Raw genomic sequence first — 5,376 nt, forward strand, 5'->3', positions numbered from 1 at the left:
CGCTCACTGTACTGTTTTCCCTCCATCTGCCCCCCCCCCTCCTCCTCCTCCTCCTCCTCCGCTGCCATGCTAAACTTTCTCATTTTTTCCACTTCCTCTCACTACGCTTTCACTTCCTGTGTCTCGCTTTGCGTCGCCTCTTGACCCATCTCTCACCCCATCCCCCCCCCCTTCTCTCTCTCACCCCATCTCCCCCCCCTTCTCTCTCTCACCCCATCCCCCCCTTCTCTCTCTCACCCCATCCCCCCCCCTTCTCTCTCTCACCCCATCTCCCCCCCTTCTCTCTCTCACCCCATCCCCCCCTTCTCTCTCTCACCCCATCTCCCCCCCTTCTCTCTCTCACCCCACCTCTCCCCCCCCTTCTCTCTCTCACCCCACCTCCCCCCCTTCTCTCTCTCACCCCATCCCCCCCCCTTCTCTCTCTCACCCCATCTCCCCCCCTTCTCTCTCTCACCCCACCTCTCCCCCCCCCCTTCTCTCTCTCACCCCACCTCTCCCCCCCCCTTCTCTCTCTCACCCTCTCAGCAGTAAGTGCTGTTGTCTGAGTCGCCGTTAATTGACCGGTGCTTGGCGAGCCTCCTGTCAGGTCTCGAGTTTGAAGAGGGAGGCGGTCCCGCACGGAAAGCCTCCTTCCTCTCCGTCGCCCGGCCAACGGGAACCGCGAGCCAGACCGGCGGACCCACACGAACGCCAGACCGGCGGACCCACACGAACGCCAGACCGGCAGACCCACACGAAGGCCAGACCGGCAGACCCACACAAAGGCCAGACCGGCAGACCCACACGAAGGCCAGACCGGCAGACCCACACGATCGCCAGACCGGCGGACCCACACGATCGCCAGACCGGCGGACCCACACGAATGCCAGACCGGCGGACCCACACGAACGCCAGACCGGCGGACCCACACGAAGGCCAGACCGGCGGACCCACATCAACGCCAGACCAGCGGACCCACACAAACACCAGACCAGCAGACCCACACAAAGGCCAGACCGGCGGACCCACACGAAGGCCAGACCGGCAGACCCACACGAAGGCCAGACCGGCAGACCCACACGAAGGCCAGACCGGCAGACCCACACGATCGCCAGACCGGCGGACCCACACGATCGCCAAACTGGTGGACCCACACGAACGCCAGACCGGCGGACCCACACGAATGCCAGACCGGCGGACCCACACGAACGCCAGACCGGCGGACCCGCACGAAGGCCAGACCGGCGGACCCACATCAACGCCAGACCAGCGGACCCACACAAACACCAGACCAGCAGACCCACACAAAGGCCAGACCGGCGGACCCACACGAACGCCAGACCGGCGGACCCACACGAACGCCAGACCAGCGGACCCACACGAACGCCAGACCAACGGACCCACACGAAGGCCAGACCGGCGGACCCACATCAACGCCAGACCAGCGGACCCACACGAACGCCAGACCAACGGACCCACACGAAGGCCAGACCGGCGGACCCACACGAACGCCAGACCGGCGGACCCACACGAACGCCAGACCAGCAACGCCAGACCGGTGGACCCACACAAACACCAGACCAGCGGACCCACACGAACGCCAGACCAGCGGACCCACACGAACGCCAGACCAGCGGACCCACACGAACGCCAGACCAGCGGACCCACACGAACGCCAGACCAGCAACGCCAGACCGGTGGACCCACACAAACACCAGACCAGCGGACCCACACGAACGCCAGACCAGCGGACCCACACGAACGCCAGACCAGCAACGCCAGACCGGCGGACCCACACGAACGCCAGACCGGCGGACCCACACAAACACCAGACAAGCGGACTCATACGAACGCCAGACCAGCAGACCCACACGAACGCCAGACCAGCAACGCCAGACCGGCGGACTCACACGAACGCCAGACCGGCGGACCCACACAAACACCAGACAAGCGGACCCATACGAACGCCAGACCAGCAGACCCACACGAACGCCAGACCAGCAACGCCAGACCGGCGGACCCACACGAACGCCAGACCGGTGGACCCACACAAACACCAGACCAGACCAGCAGACCCACACGAACGCCAGACCAGCAACGCCAGACCGGCGGACCCACACGAACGCCAGACCGGCGGACCCACACGAACGCCAGACCGGCGGACCCACACGAACGCCAGACCGGCGGACCCACACGAACGCCAGACCGGCGGACCCACATGAACGCCAGACCAGTGGACCCACATGAACGTGTGAGTTAACCCTGAGACGGCGCCTCTGGATTACAGAGTTCACTGGAGTGGTGCAGGAGGAGAGTGTACACACACACACACACACACACACACACACACACACACACACACACACACACACACTACATTAAACTAACGCCCCTTTTCCACCACATGGTACCGGCTCGGCCCGGCTCGGCTCGGCTCGCCCCTTTTTCGTTTTCCGTGACTGGAAAGTGCCGGCAGTTTAGCACCTGTCACCACTTTCCTGGTACCACCTTTGTCGAAGAGCCAGATAAAGCTGGAGCGGGCCCCAGAATCAATGAGGGAGGATCACGCTATCCCCCCCCCCAGTTACCCCCCCACCCCCCACCCCACCCCACCCTCCTCAACAGGCGCCCCGACCGACCGACCAGAGGAGGCGCTAAGTGCAGCGACCAGGACACATCCGGCTTCCCACCCGCAGACACGGCCAGTTGTGTCCGTAGGGACGCCCGACCAAGCCGGAGGGAACACGGGGATTCGAACCCACGACCCCCGTGTCGGTAGGCAACGGGATAGACCGCTAATGCTACCCTGAAGGTACATTTTGAAACCGAAAAAAAAACAATGGAGAGCCGAAAATCCAGGGGGTACGGTTACAGTAATGGGAACCGACACAGAGGCGAGTCAAGTCGAGTGGCGCCGGTACCATGTTGTGGTACCATGTTGTGGTACCATGTTGTGGTACCATGTTGTGGTGCCATGTAGTGGTACCATGTAGTAGTACCATGTTGTGGTGCCATGTAGTGGTACCATGTAGTAGTACCATGTTGTGGTGCCATGTAGTGGTGCCATGTAGTGGTGCCATGTTTTGGTACCATGTTGTGGTACCATGTAGTATTACCATGTTGTGGTGCCATGTAGTGGTACCATGTTGTGGTACCATGTAGTAGTACCATGTAGTGGTGCCATGTAGTGGTACCATGTAGTGGTACCATATAGTGGTACCATGTAGTATTACAATGTGGTGTTGCCATATAGTGTTACCATGTAGTATTACCATGTAGTGGTACCATGTAGTGGTACCATGTAGTAGTACCATGTAGTATTACCATGTTGTGGTACCATGTAGTGGTACCATATAGTGGTACCATGTAGTATTACAATGTGGTGTTGCCATATAGTGTTACCATGTAGTATTACCATGTGGTGGTACCATGTAGTGGTACCATGTAGTAGTACCATGTAGTGGTACCATGTAGTGGTACCATGTAGTAGTACCATGTAGTGGTACCATGTAGTGGTACCATGTAGTAGTACCATGTAGTATTACCATGTAGTGGTACCATGTAGTGTTACCATGTTGTGTTACCATGTTGTGGTACCATGTAGTGTTACCATGTTGTGGTACCATGTTGTGGTGCCATGTTGTGGTACCATATAGTGGTACCATGTTGTGGTACCATGTAGTGTTACCATGTTGTGGTACCATGTTGTGGTGCCATGTTGTGGTACCATATAGTGGTACCATGTAGTATTACCATGTGGTGGTACCATGTAGTGGTACCATATGGTGGTACCATGTTGTGGTACCATGTAGTGGTACCATGTAGTATTACCATGTGGTGGTACCATGTAGTGGTACCATGTTGTGGTACCATATGGTGGTACCATGTTGTGGTACCATGTAGTAGTACCATGTTGTGGTACCATGTGGTGGTACCATGTAGTGGTACCATGTGGTGGAAAAGGGGCATACATGACACGTGGTGGGGGAGTACCACCAGCGCCCCAGAGTGGACGAGGACACCGGCCTCAATATTTCTCCCTCGCTCCCTTTGTTTCACCTGCCTATCTGTTTGCCCCCCCCCTCCTACCCTCAAGCCCCCCCCACCCCCACCCCGCCTCCCCCATCATCGTTTTTGTGTCAGGCCCAATATGTTTTTGTCTGGTCTGATCAATGGGGCTGTTTTGTACCCATGAGGCAGCTGGACAGACAGATAAGGGCAATTAAAGCATAATTAGGGAGGTCTCCAAAAAGCGTGTGTGTGTGTGTGTGTGTGTGTGTGTGTGTGTGTGTGTGTGTGTGTGTGTGTGTGTGTGTGTGTGTGTGGTCGTACATATGTTGGAGCAGGTTGCTACCACATTTGTCTGGCTAAGTGTGTGCGCCTCAGATATATGGCGAGGGGGGGGGGAGGAAAAGCGAGAGCGACGGGGAGAAAGGCAGCGGGGGCGAGGGGCAGAGGGGCAGTTTGTGGGGGCTAGCTACGCGGGGGTCTCGTTAGCTGACGCGGGGCAGATAATCCTATTTAGCCAAACAAAAGGGAAAGTGTGTGTGTGTGGGTGGTGGTGGGGTGTCTGGGGGGGGGGTGACAGGGGTGAGGGACAGATGGGGGAACGGGATGGTCAGAATGAGCCCCCCCACACACCCCCTCCCCCCCCCGTATCTATAATGCATGTAATATTTATGACCGGCATGGCCGACCCATGCATGGCGGTCCAGATGTGGTCAGACCCCGTCGCAGGGTGACACAAAGGGGGACCACAGAGTCTCGGTCCCACGACTGCTGAAAACTTCATGTGGACTGTTCTTTAATACCCTCTCCGGGTCGGCCTCTTTCTTTCTTGCCCCCCTTTTTTCTCCTCTCCACCGAAGTCGTCCTGTTTTTTTGTTCTCACTCGTCGTCTCTTGTCACTCACACACACACACACACACACACACACACAAACACACACACACACACTCACACACACACACACACACTCATGCATAAAGTAGGAGCGGGCGTCCCTTCATTATAAGGGGAACCAGCTGAGAGCATCTTTCTCTCTCCTCGTGTTGTTCATCTTTCTCTCTCTCTCTCTCCTGTCCTCTCTTGCTCTCTCTCGTTCCTCCCACACCTACTGTCTTCTTCTACTGTCTTACTCTACTGTCTTACTCTACTGTCTTCTTCTACTGTCTTACTCTACTAGCTTGTTCTACTGTCTTCTTCTACTGTCTTACTCTACTGTCTTTTTACTGTCTTACTCTACTGTCTTATCCTACTGTCTTATTCTATTGTCTTATTCTATTATCTTATTCTACTGTCTTATTCTACTGTCTTATACTATTGTCTTATTCTACTGTCTTATTCTACTGTCTTCCTCTACTAGCTTGTTCTACTGTCTTATGCTACTGTCTTATG

Source organism: Lampris incognitus, unplaced genomic scaffold (assembly GCF_029633865.1).
Source record: "Lampris incognitus isolate fLamInc1 unplaced genomic scaffold, fLamInc1.hap2 scaffold_270, whole genome shotgun sequence".
Taxonomy (NCBI): domain Eukaryota; kingdom Metazoa; phylum Chordata; class Actinopteri; order Lampriformes; family Lampridae; genus Lampris; species Lampris incognitus.